Raw genomic sequence first — 16,513 nt, forward strand, 5'->3', positions numbered from 1 at the left:
ATTGTGGTTTTAATTTCCATTTCTCTGATGATTAGCGATGTGGAGCATCTTTTCATGTGTCCGTTGGCCATCTGAATTTCTTCATTAGAGAACTGTCTATTCAGCTCCTCTATGCATTTTTAAATTGGATTATTTGCTTTTTGTTTGTTGAGGTGTGTGAGCTCATCCATATATTTTGGATGTCAAGCCTTAAACGGATCTGTCATTTATGAATATATTCTCCCATACTGTAGGATACCATTTTGTTCTATTGATGGTGTCCTTTGCTGTACAGAAGCTTTTCAGCTTGATATAGTCCCGCTTGTTCATTTTTGCTTTTGTTTCCCTTGACTGGGGAGATATGTTCATGAAGAAGTTGCTCATGTTTATGTCCAAGAGATTTTTGCCTATGTTTTTTTCTAAGAGTTTTATGGTTTCATGACTTACATTCAGGTCTTTGATTCATTTTGAATTTACTTTTGTGTATGGGGTTAGACAGTGATCTAGTTTCATTCTCTTACATGTAGCTGTCCAGTTTTGCCAGCACCATCTGTTGAAGAGACTGTCATTTCCCCATTGTATGTCCATGGCTCCTTTATCATATATTAGTTGACCATATATGTTCGGGTTAATGTTTGGAGTGTCTATTCTGTTCCTCTGGTCTGTGGCTCTGTTCTTGTGCCAGTAGCAAATTGTCTTGATTACTGTGGCTTCATAGTAGAGCTTGAAGTTGGGGAGTGAGATCCCCCCAACTTTATTCTTCCTTCTCAGGATTGTTTTGGCTATTCAGGGTCTTTGGTGGTTCTATATGTATTTTAAAACTATTGTTCCAGTTTGCTGAAGAATGCTGTTGGTAATTTGATAGGGATTGCATCGAATCTGTACTTTGCTTTGGGCAGGATGGCCATTTTGATGATATTAATTCTTCCTAGCCAGGAGCATGGGATGTGTTTCCATTTGTTAGTGTCCTCTTTAATTTCTCATAAGAGTGTCTTGTAGTTTTCAGGGAATAGGTCTTTCACTTCTTTGGTTAGGTTTATTCCTAGGTATTTTATTCTTTTTGATGCTATTGTGAATGGAATTGTTTTCCTGATTTCTCTTTCTATTAGTTCATTGTTAGTGTATAGGAAAGCCACAGATTTCTGTGTGTTAATGTTGTATACTGCAACTTTGCTGAATTCCGATATTAGTTCTAGTAGTTTTGCAGTGGAGTCTTTAGGGTTTTTTATGCACAATATGTCATCTGCAAATAGTGACAGTTTAACTTCTTCTTTACCAGTCTGGATTCCTTGTATTTCTTTGTTTTGTCTAATTGCCATGGCTAGGACCTCCAGTACTATGTTGAATAACAGTGGGGAGAGTGGGCATCCCTGTCTTGTACCCGATCTCACAGGGAAAGCTTTTAGCTTCTTGCTATTCAGTATGATGTTGGCTGTGGGTTTATCACATATGGCCTTTATTATGTTGAGGTACTTGCCCTCTATGCCCATTTTGTTGAGAATTTTTATCATGAATGGATGTTAAATTTTGTGGAATGATTTTTCAGCATCTATGGAGATGATCATGTGGTTTTTGTCCTTCTTTTTTTTTATGTGGTGGATGATGTTGATGGATTTTCGAATGTTGTACCATCCATGCATCCCTGGGATGGATCTCACTTGGTCATGGTGTATGATCATCTTGATGTATTTTTGAATTCAGTTTGCTAAGATTTTGTTGAGTATTTTTGCATCTACATTCATCAGGGATATTGGTCTGTAAATTTTCTTTTTTGGTGGGGTCTTTGCCTGGTTTTGTTGTTAGGGTGATGTTGGCTTCATAGAATGAGTTTGGGGGGATTCCCTCCTCTTCTATTTTATGGAAAACTTTAAGGAGAATGGGTATTATGTCTTCTCTGTATGTCTGATAAAATTCCGAGGTAAATCCATCTGGCCCGGGTGTTTTTTTCTTGGGTAGTTTTTTGATTACCAATTCAATTTCTTTGCTGGTAATTGGTTTGTTTAGATTTTCTGTTTCTTCCTTGGTTAGTCATGAAAGGTTGTATTTTTCTAGGAAGTTATCTATTTCTTTTAGGTTTTCCAGCTTGTTAGCATATAGGTTTTCATAGTAGTCTCTAATAATTCTTTGTATTTCTATGGGGTCCGTCGTGATTTTTCCTTTCTCGTTTCTGATTCTGTTGATGTGTGTTGATTCTCTTTTTCTCTTAATAAGTCTGGCTGGAGGTTTATCTATTCTGTTTATTTTCTCAAAGAAGCAGCTCTTGGTTTTATTGATTTTTTCTATTGTTTTATTCTTCTAAATTTTATTTATTTCTTCTGTGATCTTTATTATATCCCTCCTTCTGGTGACTTTAGGCCTCATTTGTTCTTCTTTTCCAATTTCGATTATTGTGACATTAGACTATTCATTTGGGATTGTTCTTCCTTCTTTAAATATGCCTGGATTGCTATATACTTTCCTATTAAGACTGCTTTCTCTGCATCCCACAGAAGTTGGGGCTTTGTGTTGTTGTTGTCATTTGTTTCCATATATTCCTTGATCTCTGTTTTAATTTGGTCATTGAGCGATTGGTTATTTAGCAGTATGTTGTTAAGACTCCATGTGTTTGTGAGCCTTTTTGCTTTCTTTGTATAATTTATTTCTAGTTTTATACCTTTGTGGTCTGAAAAGTTGGTTGGTAGAATTTCAATCTTTTGGAATTTACTGAGGCTTTTTTTGTGGCCCAGTATGTGGTTGTTCCTGGAGAATGTTCCATGTGCACTTGAGAACAATGTTTATCTTGTTGCTTTTGGATGTAGAGTTCTATAGATGTCTGTTAGTCCATCTGCTCTAGTGTGTTGTTCAGTGCCTCTGTGTCCTTACTTATTTTCTGTCTGCCGGATCTGTCTTTTGGAGTGAGTGGTGTGTTGAAGTCTCCTAGAAAGAATGCACTGCATTCTATTTCCTCCTTTAATTTGGTTAGTATTTGTTTCACATATGCTGGTGCTCCTGTGTTGGGTGCATATATATTTATAATGGTTATATCCTCTTGTTAGACTGACCCCCTTATCATTATGTAATGTTCTTCTTTATCTCTTGTTACTTTCTTTGTTTTGAAGTCTATTTTGTCTGATACTAGTACTACAATACCTGCTTTTATCTTCTTGTTATTTGCATGAAATATCTTTTTCCATCCCTTGATTTTTAGTCTGTGCATGTCTTTGGGTTTGAGGTGAGTCTCTTGTAAGCAGCATGTGGATGGGTCTTGCTTTTTTATCCATTCTATTACTGTGTGTCTTTTGATTGGTGCATTCAGTTCATTTACATTTAGGGTAATTATTGAAAGATATGTACTTATTGCCATCACAGGCTTTAGATTCGTGGTTACCAAAGGTTCAAGGTTAGCTTCTTTAATATCTTCCTGTCTAACTTAACTTGCTTATTGAGCTATTATAAACAGTGTCTGATGATTCTTTATTTCTCTCCCTTCTTATTCCTCCTCCTCCATTCTTTATATGTTGGGTGTTTTATTCTGCTCTTTTGTGTTTTCTTTGACTGCTTTTGTGGGTAGTTGATTTTATATTTTCCCTTTGTTAGTATTTGGTTGGTCTGCTTTCTTTGCTGTGATTTTATTTTCTCTGGTGACATCTATTTAGCCTGAAGAGTGCTCCCATCCAGAGCAGTCCCTCTAACATAACCTGTAGAGGTGGTTTGTCTACTTTTTCTTGTCTTGGAATTGTTTAATCCCTCCTTCATATTTAAATGATAATCGTGCTGGATATAGTATTCTTGGTTCAAGGCCCTTCTGTTTCATTGCATTAAATATATCATGCCATTCTCTTCTGGCCTGTAAGGTTTCTGTTGAGAAGTCTGATGATAGCCTGATGGATTTTCCTTTGTAGGTAACCTTTTTCTTCTCTCTAGCTGCCTTTAAAATTCTGTCCTTGTCCTTGAGCTTTCCCATTTTAATTATTATGTGTCTTGGTGTTGTCCTCTTTGGGTCCCTTCTGTTGGGGGTTCTGTGTATTTCTGTGGTCTGAGCGACTATTTCTTCCCCCAGTTTGGGGAAGTTTTCAGCAATTATTTCTTCAAATACACTTTCTATCCCTTTTTCTCTCTCTTCTTCTTCTGGTATCCCTATAATGCGGATATTGGTCCTTTTGGATTGGTCACACAGTTCTCTTAATCTTGTTTCAATCCTGGAGATCCTTTTGTCTCTCTCTGCATCAGCTTCTATGCATTTCTGTTCTCTGGTTTCTAATCCATCAATGGCCTCTTGCATCTCATCCATTCTGCTTTTAAATCCTTCCAGAGATTGTTTTATTTCTGTATTCTCCCTCCTTAGCTCTGGCATATTTCTCTGTAAGTTCATCAGCATGGTTATGACCTTAGTTTTAAATTCTTTATCAGGAAGATTAGTTAGGTCTATCTCCCCAGATTGCTTTTCAGGTGAGACTGTCTGGGTTAATCTGGTCTGTATCAATTTCTTCTGCCTTTTCATGGCGATAGAGATAGTCGTGTGTAGTTGGCACCTGTCAGCTGGGAGAACGTCCTTCTTGCTAGTTTGTGGCCTTCCTCTCTGGGAGAATGGCGACCTCTAGCGGCTTGTGCTGGGCTGCTGTGGGCAGATGGGGTCTCTGATTCTTGCTCGGCCACTGTGAAGGAAGCTCCATGTGTGGTTGCTGTGGGTGTGGCCAGCCGACTGTGGGGACCCGCTCACACGTTCTTACTATCCTGTTTCCGTAGTATCCAGCACCCCACGCACTATGTGTCTGCGCTCTGGTGTGGGTGGCTAAGGCTGGGTGTTTAGCCGTCCTGGGCTCCCTCTCCCTCCCCACTCCAACTCCTCTCCTCCCGCTGGGAGCTGGGGTGAGGGGCCTTGGGTCCCGCCGGGCTGCAGCTTGTATCTTACCCCCTCTGTCAGGCGCTGGGTTCTCATGGGTGGATGTAGTCTGACTGTTGTCCTGTATCGTCTGTTCTTTTAGGAATAGTTGTATTTGTTGTATTTTCAAAAATATATATGTTTTTGGGAGGAGATTTCTGCTGCTCTACTTATGCCGCCATCTTGGCTCTGCCCTCGGAGAATATTTTTACTATCTCTGAATTTGATTTCTTAAGTGATACTCCAAATCTCAAAGATATAAGGAAAACAAAGAATTAAATTTGATTATTTTAAAAGGAGTTGTCTTGTCTGATCAAAGCAAACACAAAGTTAAGAGTTATGTGTAAAGCAGAAGAAAATATTTGCAACATATTCAGCAAAGGATAAACATTTATAATATTATTGAGACATTATTGAATTGCACTAGGGAAAGCAGTACAATTCAATTTAATTCCATAAGGAAAAACAATAGATAATTGATTGAAGAATATGATCAGGAAGAGATCAGCAGTTTTCAAAGGACCAGTTTTGGCTAGGGGGAGAGTATATGCTGATTCTCATTCACTACTGATTTGAGTAAATGTTTGTGGAAACCCTGTGTGGGATATTGGCAAAGTTTCCTAAAGTTTTAAATGTGTGTGCATTGATCCAGCAATTCCAGTTCTGGATATCTACCTTAAAATTCACTAAGAGTGTGCTAGGTGATGCTTAGGTTGTTTTAATGATGTTCATCACAAGATTGTCACGGTAAACATTTTGACAGAAATGCCGAGTTGTTACTGCAAAGAAAGGGTGATTTTACATTTTTACTCTATCTTCATCTGTTCTGTTTGAATTTTTTAAAAGCCTTCTGAAGCAATTTGACATCTCAAAATATATCTGCAAACCTCTTACTGTCTTGAGAATTTGTTCAGACTGGATAAGTGGAATCAGTGGATTTCACTGACTTTATTGCTTTTCTGTAATTTGTTGCTGGGAAATAAAAGCAGGTGAAAATATTATCTAGAGTGCTAGATACTGACATTTATTAAAAGGATTATTTAAATGATTCTATTTATGGAGGAATCTTGCAATTTTTGGAAATGCTTTCTGTGCCAGGGAGAGCTTTCTCCTTTGTCAAGTTTGATATCTTTTACCAATGTTAATGTCAGAGGCTGCACAACTTGAAGTCTACTATGATATCACACACACAGAATGACTTTTAGGATGGAAATTAGAATAGAACTGAAAATGGGAAATGGTGTCTTTGACAAGAGAATATTTCTAATTTATGTACTGCATTCTGGAGCTAAAAGAAAAGTAATGGACATTTCTTTCCAATTCAGATTGGTTTTTCAACCAAGCTTATAAAATTACTGCCATCATATCAGTGTTGAGAGGCAGTATAATTTTGTAGATAGAATGCAGGTTTAAGCACTTATTTTATTTTAGGACCTAATTACATTCTATTCTGACTTGTGCATTATTATTGTAAATTATATGTGTCCACAATGTTTAGTGGTATTTTGTTTTTGCCACATTATAAATATAGGTGATCATAAATAAATATCATCTGATTATAAATATCAGGTAATTTGATTTCAAAAGTGAACTCTAAACAACTCTACTACTCACACTCAAAAGTATAAAATTACTAAAGGAAAGGGACCTCATCAAGAGAAGGCTGAAAGTACAAGACCAGAACACTACCTGATGTTATCTTGAGTAGCAAATAAAACAAGAAATCTATTTGTAAACCCTTCTGATTAATATCTATATCTTGAAATTTTGAAACTTGAATTCATTGCATAATAAGAACATAATATTTAATTTATTACTCATAAGGGAGAATGAGATCTTACCTGAACTGGGGCTCTAGATTCTGTAAAACAACTATTTTGCATCCCACTGATAGTGTATGAAAGCTTCTGTTATTTCATTTTCCTGTTAACATGTGGTAATATCAGACACTTTAACTAAATGTGAATTAAATGGCTGTGCAATGACATCAAAATTTTCTTATAATTATTATTATTTTCCTGGTTAGTGAGGAAATACATTAACATTTTTATGTCATTAGTCATTCAGGATTTTTCTTCTGTTAAACGCACACATACACACACACACACATACACATACAGTTAATATCTGTATCTGTACCTACATCTATATCTGTATTTTAATTTTGTATACTGAGTCCATTAGCATTAGACTCATTCTAGCATCTTTTTCACATTATGACTTATATTTAACTTTATGCCATCTTTTGGAGAAAGATTTTAATTTTCTAAAGATAAATTCATAAAATTTTTTCATTCTCAATTACTTTTTTTTAGTCTTTTTTGCTATTTGCTACCCCAACATTGTTAACATATTTCCTATATTTTCATTTAAGATTTTTATGCTTTATTTTTCTCATCAGGTTTCAATTCATATTTGATTTGTATAGTGTATGCAGAGAAAAAAAGCGTTCTTTTGTATGAGCTGCCAGATGTGTCAGGGCCCTTCCTAGAACTGAAGAGCACATTCCCTCCCCCATGCATTTGTAATGTATTCTCTCTTATACCAAATTCTTTGTGCATATGCATGTATATATGTATGTTAAAATATTTATAGACTCTATTTTTTGGCATTGTTATATTAATTATCTCTAAATCACTGCTAACATCATATTTTTGGAAATATTTTATGCTTTTAAGAAGTAATGACTGTAGCATCTTACTACCCTGATAGACAGTGACTACAATGGGGTGGTGGTGGGGACTTGAAAATATAGGTGAGTGTGAGAACCACAATGTTGCTCATGTGAAACCTTCATAAGATTATATATCAATGATACTTAAATTTTAAAAAATTATATGCTTTTAATAAGCCTTAATGTCTTACATGGAGTATCCCTCCTAGAGTTCTTCAAAATTATCTTGCTATTATAGCCCTTTTAAGTTTCCATATGGACTTTTCAATCAGTTTCTTAATTCTTGCAAAAATATTATTTGCTTGAAATGCATTGACCTCATAGATTAATTAAGGAAAGGTTGACATCTTTATAGTATATGGTCTTCTCATCCACACACATAATCTATCAAAAAATGTTAGCACTTTCTGTGTCTATATCAAAAACCTTTTATTAATCTCTCCATTATGTCTGACATCTTTTATTAGATTTATTCTTGGGTACCTTTTAAATATTGTTGATGTTATTTTTAAAAAATACTAGGCCTAATTGGTTGTATACATTGTGAAATGCTATGGAATGGCAGTTGATTACTTGTAAAGTTGTGAATATACTTTAGGCAAAACCACATGTGCTGTGTAATACCTCTGAGCTAGAAACAGTGGGGAGCTCATGCTACCACAGGCCTGAAGGACACAGATACAGCTGCTTGAGAGGAGCTGTGGATTCCCATAGAGGAAAGCAGGCAATCCACAAGAGCCTGTGTGAGTGTGGCTGGAATGGGAACAGGGGTGAGCTGGGAAAATCAGTACTCTGCCCTCACACTGCTATTGCCCTTCAGTTTTTTGCTAGTATCTCTCATTGGCTGAACCCAACTTAAAGCCTAAGGGCTAGGGAGGCTGTGGATTCAGTTTCTTGGGGGCACAGAGCAGAGTGAAGAGGAATCTAGACTAGATCTTGGGGGCAAACAGAAGATACACAAGTACTCTTCTAACTCTTTGTATTAGGATTCTCCAGAAAAGCAGAGCCAATAGGATATAGGTATTGGCTCATGTAATTATGGAGGCTGAAGAGTCCCAGGATCTAAGGTCTGCAGGCTGGAGACCCAGGAGAGCCACCAGTGGTGTAGTTTGAAGGCCAAAAATCCAGACAGCTGATGATGTAGATTCTAGCCTCAGTCAGAAGTCTGAGAACCAGCTCCAACAGTCAGGTAGAGAGCAAATTCAACCTTATTTCACCTTTTTCTTCTATTCAGGCTTTCAACAGAATGGATGATGCCCACCCACACTGAGGAGGGCGATCAGATTTACTAAGTCCACCAATTCAAATGTTCATCTCTTCCAGAAACACCCTCACAAACAGAAAATATTTAACCAGCTATCTGGTCATCCCTTCGCCCACTCAAGCTACATAAAATTAACCATCTCAGTAGTATACACATATTAACTCAATCCTCACAATACCCCTATGAAATAAATGAATTTATATTTACTTTATAAATGAATAAATCGAGGTACAGACCAGTTAAGTGACTATACTGAAGTGTCAGTCAGTAAGTGGTGAAACTAGGCTTTTAACCCTGGCCAACTGGTTGCCAAATCCATACTCTTAAACATGGTCCCTTTATATTTATCTGGTAAGTAAAATAGCACTAATAATGTGAATAAGCATTGTACTATTCTTTCATACCAGATTTTGATTGAAATTAAGTTGAAACTATTTACATATTTATGATATTGTGTCTTTTAAATCATGGTCTACCTATTTATTTAGGTTTTCTTTAATAATAAGCTTTATAATCACATCTGAAAAGACCACAGCTTTTGTTAGATTTATTCTTAGCTATACTTTTGTTGCTATTGCAAAGTTAAAAAAAATAACTACCGTATCTATTTGTGCATAGATTGGGTTGTACTTGATTTTTGCATATTATTTTCTAGCAAGCTTGCTAATCTCTCATGTTAATTATGTAAATTTAATTAGTTACTTTGGGATTTCTATATAGACAATTATCTTCAGTGAATAATGATAATTTTGTGTATTCCTTTCCAATCATTCTATTTTTAATTTGTTTTTCCTTATACTGGGTACTAGCTAAGTCCTTTATTACAATGCTAAACAGAAGTGATAGCTGGCTTTCTTGTCTTACTCATTATCTTAAGAAGAATATTTCCTTGATTTCACCATTGAGTTTGATGTTTGTTTTTAAAGAAGTTCCTTTAAATACCAAATTTGCTAGTAGATTTTTTAAATTAAGTGCATTTACTTGTTACTGAAATTCCTATTATTTTCCCTTTAATTCTGTCGCTGGGGTGAAATATAACCCTGAACAAACCTAACATAACTATTCTATGTTTTTCACATTGCTTGATTCAATTTTCATCTTACTTCAGGAAAGTAAAAGCAGGTGTTTGGTTGCAAATGAATTATTGAGAAAGTGCTCTAAAGGAGGTAAAGGGACAGAACCAAGAAAGGTTGTAGTCTCAGGTGAAGTTTGGACTTGGAATACCACCCCAGAGATTTCCTGCCTTGGGACAAGTAGGCTGAGCTTTTGTAGTCTGTATCAGTTCATCAGTGGCTGCTCCCAGTAAGGCAGCTCATGTGCGGGGCAGGTAGATGGCAGGGCATGGCCACAACCTGTTTTTGTAAATAAAATTTTATTGAAACACAATCTTGCTCATTCATTTACATGTCTATGGCTGCTTTTGTGCTACAAGGACATAGTTGAGTAGTTACAATGGAGACTATCTGGCCTAAATTATTTGCCATATGACCCTTTACAGAAAAAGGTTGCAAATACTTTATCTAGATTCCTGTCGAGACTGGTGATTTTTTAAAACTCTTTTGCTTGCTGGCTTGTTTTACGGTATCAAATTTGTAATGAGTTTGATTATTATAGTCAAGTAGACTATTCTGCATTTTTCTAGACTTTGGAATATTTTCAATAAGTTGATAACATTTTCTTTAGAGCTCACTGGTAAAACTTGATGAGCATGGAATGTTATTTGTGGGGAAATTTTAAAGCTCTGACACAATTACTTTGACTACGTAGATATTTTAAAAGACTATTTGCCACATCCTTTTGTCATTATTAATAATATTTTTATAAATATGCTTATGTGAGCTAAATTTTGGGTTTATTGACATGTACTTGTTTATTTCAACTTTTTAAATTTTATTTTCTGTAACATTTTGTGTCCCCCTTTCTTTTTTAGTATGTCTTATTTCAGCTTTCTGATCTTTTTTGTAAACTTTATCTTTTCAAATAATCAATATTGTTGATTTTTGTTGTTTTATCATTGTTTTCTTATTTGTTTGTAATTTATTAAGTTGTGTTTGTACATGTGTTATGTCTTCATTTTACTTTCCTTATATTCTGTGTTCTTTTTCAAACCTTCTCATTTGTATGCTTGGATCATAAATTTCAAGTCTTCTGCTACCCAATGTGAATGCTTGATTTATAGTATTTTAAATATTTTTTCTATGTATCTGTAATCTAATTCTCTTTCCAGCAAGGTCAATTTATTTACTCATGAGTTGTCTGAAATATGTTTTATAATTTTATAAATATTTAAGGCTTTTTAAATTATCTTTATTAATGATTTCAACTTAATCGCTTTGTGTCCAAGAGCATATTATATATGATTGCAATTTATTAAAATTTTTATCTGTTTCATGATCGAATGCATGGCCATTAAAAAATGTTTCATGTATAGTTGAATGAGGTTAGGTATATTTCAACAATTCTGTAAAACTCTCTGCTAATATATCTCTAACTGGCTTTCTACAAGGAGCAGATAGAGAAAATGGAAGAACATAATTCAAACATATTAGGCCTTCTTACTATACCTTCCATTTCTCTGAATCTCTAATATAAATATACTACCTTTTTACTCTATTATATATTCTGGATAATTTCTTTATATCTATCAATTATTAATTTTTCCTTATCTCTGTTGAATAAATTGATCAGATGACCTTGAGTAGTTAAGTTCAAATTTTATAGTATTTTAAATTTATAGATATTCCACTTGACTCTTTTTTGTAATTTGATTAGTTACTTTATTGGTTCTTCCTGGTACTTTTAATTTCTCCTTTTATTTCTTTTAAAAACTTTTTTATGGTTATCTACCTTATTAAATGCTCACCCAACTATCCCCATGGTTAATTTATATTATGATTGAGGTTTTGTATCTCTTTATCCCCTTCATGTACTGCACTTACCCATCCCAACCCCTCCCTCATTGTAACCTGCGGTCACTTCTTGGTGTCCATGAGACAACGGCTGTTTGGTTCATTTTGTTTTTAGATTCTACATATAAGTGAAATCATATGAAATTTGTCTTTCTCTGCCTGGCCTATTTCACTTAAGCATAATAACCTCTATGATACATCCATCCTGCAAATGGCAGGTTTTTTTCTTTTTTATGGCTGAATACTATTCTGTTGTATATATGTACCACATCTTTATTCATTTATCTGTTGATGGACACTTTGGTTGCTTCCATATCTTGGCTATTGTAAATGTGGCAATAAACAGGGGGGCATATATCTTTTTGAATTAGAGATTTTGTTTTCTTTGGGTAAACTCTTAGAAGTGGAATTACTGGATTGTATGGTATTTCTTTTTTAGGTTTTTGAGGAGCCTCCAAGCTGCTTTCCATAGTGGTTGCACCAATTTACATTCTTACCAACAGTATATGAGGGTTCCCTTCCCTCCATATCTCTGCCAACATTTGTTATTTCTTGTCTTTTGGATAGTGGCCATTTTGACTGGTGTGCGGTCATACCTCATTATGTATTTGATTTGCATTTCCCTCAGGATTAATGATGTGGAGCATCTTTTGATGTGCCTGTTGGCCATCTGTATGTCTTCTTTGGAAAAATGTCTATTCAGGTCTTATGCCTTTTTTAATGGGTTTATTTGTTTTTTGGTGTTGAGTTCTATGAGCTCTTTATATATTTTAGATGTTAGCTCTTATCATATATATCATTTGCGAATGTATTCTCCATACTGTAGGTTGCCTTTTCATTTTGTTGATGGTTTCCTTTGCTGTACAGAAGCTTTTTAATTTGATGTAGTCATTTTTTATTTCTTTAGATATTTTAAATTTAATTATTTTATATTGTATGCCTGATGATTCCTACATATGAAATTGTTTATTTAATTCTACCTTATTTCTGACTTGAACATAGTGCCTCATTTTCTTTGTGTATTTTATGAATTTTTACTGTATGTATGTACTCTTTGCAGCATTGTATTTATGTACATATTCCTTAGGCTTAGGGCAAAGGTCATTCCTACAAGGAGGATTTATGTTTACTTGGAAGTGGTGTGAAATTGAGATGCAAATTCATCTGCTCAGAATCAGCGTATGTTTAGAAATTCCAAGGGGGTGTTTTTCCTCCTCCAACAAGCAGAAGTTCAGTACAGGACCACCATATAAAAACTGCCTTCTAGGGTGGCTCATCCCTATATTAGTTCTTGCAATTTGTTTTTGGGACTTATGGATTCATTACTTTTTTCTCAGCTTAATAATGATTAAAAATATTATCACACATTGTTTTGATTTTCTATGGTAAGGTTGTTCAGTATTCTAACAGAAATGGAATCCTTGGTTTGTCTGATAGAATGACACATTCCGTTTCCTGATACGCCATTTAGGATTTAATGTTACATTCCTAAATGAAATTGGTACATTATTTTGTTCTCCCTTAGTATCTTTTAATAGGTGGGATATCAAAATCACCCTAGCTTTAGAAAATATATTGGGGAAATTTCCTTTTCTGTTTTTTAGAACAATTGTTTTTCCAGGAAGGGCTTCTGGGTCTGTGGAAATATACTCCTTGTCTTTTGACAGGGACACCAAGGTTTCATATTAAATGATGGTTTGACATTAATGCCTAACTGGGATTCCTCTGTCTCATGGGAGATATGAATTTGAATCTCTACTCATGTGTGGCAGAGTCTAGGATTTTCATTTCTCAGAGATCTCTTATTTTCCAGCTGTTGGAGGTTGAATTCGTCCCCACTGCAACAAAGAACTGAAAGGCAGAGACACAGTAGTGAAACAGAGGAAAAGTTTTATTTGAATACACTCCAAGGGAGGAGCAAGCCAGAGTCAAGGTGGACAAAGGCAGGCTGCTTACTCTGAGGCTTCTTTTTACAGGGCTTTTGGCAGGGCAGCGAAGTCCTTGACTGACTATTTTTGGCCTTGGGGGCCTGGTCTAATTTGTAAAAAAAGAAGAGAGGGGCTGCTCTGATGATTTCTGTGCCTGCTTTTTATTTTTTCTTACCTGGGGAGAATCTGCGCTTGGACACTTCTCATTTGGGTATGCTGTTTTATCTTGCCTGGGGAGTGTATATATGTTCTAAGTAACTCCTGGTCCTTCAAATTTCATTGAATTAACTTGATAAGTCCTTTCTGGCTCTGGTTTTATCTGGTTAACTCTTTGATTCCCTTTTAGTGGGCTTCACTGGCTTTATTCTCCCTCCACCCACTTATGTCTACCTTTCTGCCTAACACAACCAGAAGACTGATCAGGTGACAATGGTCCCTGCTGTGTCCTTGCCCCAGAAAGTGCAGTTTTTCCAATCCCCTTTAATAGCATTATGCTGGGATTTCAGTTCCATTTACTCACATCGGATTTTATACCGGCACAAGCTCACATCCTCTCTGGACATTACAACTCCAGCCTCGTGCCACCAGGGCCCATTTTCATGTCTGATAACATCCTGAAGCACCATGCTGTCAACCTGTGGATTTAACCCTGTGATTTTGACTTGGTTTCCTGCTTCTGGAAACTAGGGATCTTTTTTTCTCTATATATAGCTAAGGTGCGAGCTAACACTTTTGTCTAGGATTTTCATGCTCCTGGAGCTGGAGGGGCCTCAGTGCCATTCATTACACTGTGCTCCCAGAAGCAGCCTGCCCTACCTGTTCTACTGGTTGAAGTGAGGATGTTGAAATTCTGCCCAAATCTCTTCATCAATGCTATGGGGGAAAATACTGTCATTTTACCTAATGGTATCATATGGAAGAATGACCTAAATCATTATAAAGTCACACTATTCTATGAATAGTGTCCTAAATGGATGCCAAAGGCATTGATACTTCAATTTTCTCTTTTATTTTTTTCCTATAATGTCTTTCTAAACCCTGGCTTATTGCCCATGAATGTAATGTTTTTCACTTATGTCATTTTCTGATTATTGCATTTCATGCTTCTCAGTGCAGAGGAAATTTTAACACAAGATTTCACTTCAATAAAATCCTCATAAACCTGTTTGAAAAGTAATGTGATTTCTATTCTGTTTTGTCACTATAGGCACTAGGCCCAGAGGGATTGTGAGTTTGTTCTTCACTTATAAAATAAATAGACTTTATATATATATATATATACACACACACATATGCCATATATAAATGGTTTATCCATCTAACTGAAAAATGGATATCTTCCAATAGTGATAAAATTAAATAATATAAAACTTTCTGCATTCTGATGATAGCATTATCTCAGCCTGTGCTTCGTACTCTCCTAAGGACACTTTCCATCTCATTGTTGCTGGTCCAAGTTCTGACTTCTCACAGAAGACATCCCTGTGGTAGGATTTCCATATTCACTTTTACAGGATCTTAATGTATTTTTTTTAAAAACCACTGTTTACCCAAAGTAAATTCATTGAGATTATTCTGTAAGAACAAACATTGATATAAGTATTGTACACTTGAAATCTGCTAAGAGTAGATCTTAAATATTCTCAGAACAAACACTAAAGTGCTAACTATGTGAGGTAATGTGAGGTAAGGTGTTACTTAACTTGATTGTGGTAATCATATCACAGTATCTGCATACAATATATACCTTTTTATTTGTCTATCATACCATGATAAAACTAGAAAAAAAAATAAAGAAAGCTAAACTTGGTTGATAAGATATTGGCCTATACAACTCATGAGCTAATATTGGGTAATGCCCCATGTTTTCAATAAAGATTCCATAATATATTGTATATGAGTGTTTAGTGGCAGAAAACTTACCCTCAAGAGAGGTATAGCTTACAGTTTTAGATACCTGAGTAGTGACTGATGACTGTATGGCTCTCTAGGTGGTCTTAGCAAGATGAATTAGAAGCATACAGATGTTTACATATCAAGGCAGCCTCAGTCCTTTATTAAAAAAAAAGCTCTGTGGTACATTCTGAATGTTGATGATGAATGCTTTTCCATATGAACTACATCTCTTGGGAGAACACATTGGTGGTAGAACACTAATAAATCAGCTATTCTTCAGAATGTATTTTGTTCTTTCTTGCACTTACAGAAGAATAATATCCACATTAGGGAACTGATAATTCCAGAATACTCAGTATTTGTCAGGCCATATGTGGCCTGCTGTGTTAAGTTTGGGGTGCCACATTTATGAGGATCTCTGAGAGACTGGAATGTGTTCAAAGGAAGTTGAGTGGGAGGTTGAAATGGTGACTATTGAAGAATTAGTGAAAATTTTGGAAATATTTAGCTTAGAGATCAGAGCACATAGAAAACACATAAGTCTGTCTTTAAAAATTGGAAGGGTTCCAAAATAGACCACCTACTAGGCCACAAAAAGAGCCTCAGTAAATTCAAACAGATTGAAATTCTACCAACTGACTTCTCAGACCACAAAGGTATAAAACTAGAAATAAATTGTACAAAGAAAACAAAAAGGCTCACAAACATATGGAGGCTTAACAACATGCTCCTAAATAATCAATGGATCAATGACAAATTAAAACAGAGATCAAGCAATATATGGAGACAAATGACAACAACAGCACAAAGCCCCAACTTCTATGGGATGCAGCAAAGGCAGTTCTAAGAGGAAAGTATATAGCAATCTAGGCCTATTTAAAGAAGGAAGAACAATCTCAAATGAATAGTCTAATGTCACAATTATCGAAATTGGAAAAAGAAGAACAAGTGAGGCCTAAGGTCAGCAGAAGGAGGGACATAATGAAGATCCGAGAAGAAATA

The sequence above is a fragment of the Manis javanica genome, chromosome X (genome assembly GCF_040802235.1).
Source record: "Manis javanica isolate MJ-LG chromosome X, MJ_LKY, whole genome shotgun sequence".
In the NCBI taxonomy this organism is placed as follows: Eukaryota; Metazoa; Chordata; class Mammalia; order Pholidota; family Manidae; genus Manis; species Manis javanica.